This window comes from Cynara cardunculus, assembly GCF_001531365.2.
Source record: "Cynara cardunculus var. scolymus isolate 2C chromosome LG 17, CcrdV1, whole genome shotgun sequence".
Lineage (NCBI taxonomy): Eukaryota > Viridiplantae > Streptophyta > Magnoliopsida > Asterales > Asteraceae > Cynara > Cynara cardunculus.
Window position 1 is genome coordinate 935,673 of NC_037544.1, and position 1,201 is coordinate 936,873.

The window sequence follows — 1,201 nt, forward strand, 5'->3', positions numbered from 1 at the left end:
TGCAGTTAGTTACACGAATTCAGTTATGGGATGAAATCAGATAGGGATGAACGGGTTTAAGAGTTTTAAGAGTTTAAGAGTTTTTAAGAGTTTTAGTCAAATGCATTATAATATAGTATAGATATTATGTTTATCATGTCTTTGATTATGTTTATCTTCAGTTAGTTACATTAATTTAAACATGAAACTTTAATAAGATGTAGTCATGCACATTCTACCAGTAATTTTGAATTTTAAGTAATATACATCAATAAACATTATTTATAAAAAAATCTTTTTAAGAATTTTGGTCAAATGTTTTATAATATAGTATAGATAATGTGTTTCATTTATTTTTTTAAACACAATTCAAATTGTTTGTATTTAATTTAAAATATATATTATATGTTATATATTATATTTCTAATATTATTTAAATTTCAATTCCTTTATGTAAAATTTAAACTAAAATAATAATGACTAGTTTCAAAAATAATATTCAAATGTGTAGCATTTCATGTGTTTCATTAACTTTTATCCATTTTTTTGCCTCTAAATAATATTCTTTTTATTTATTATTATAAAATATTAATAAATATTAACTATATATTATTAATTAACACTAGTTTCAAACTATTAGGTGGCGTTTGGTTCGCAAAATGTTTTTGGATGAAATGAAATATGTTAAAGGAATTTGACTTTGATGGAATTGGAATGGAATGTTCAGATCGGTGGTAGTCGGTGGTGGTGGTCAGCAGTGGTTCAGATCAATAGTGGTCGAGAGGCGGTCGACGATGGTCATATTGAGTTTTATAAGATTAGAGTATATTAGGTTAAGGGCATATTTAGTATAATGAAGATAGAGATTCAATTCCATCAAAATACCATTTAGTTGCTAAGGAATGTTAAATTCTTTTATTTGTGGAATTTGTGGAATCTTGAAAATTCTTTTCGCGAAAAAGAATGAATCAAACAAAAGAATGAAATTTGTTCAATGAATTTCAACATTTCAATTCCATCAGATTCCTACAGAACCTGCGAACCAAACGCCACCTTAACCTTTATTTTTTTAAATATATTTAGTTATCAGAAAACAAATATAACAGTTCTGAAAAAAATTATAAATTACATAAAATTTAAAACTAGATTTTTTTTTTTGTTTTATAAATAATAAAACTTTGATAAATATTTTAATAAAATATATAAATTAATATTATTTTAT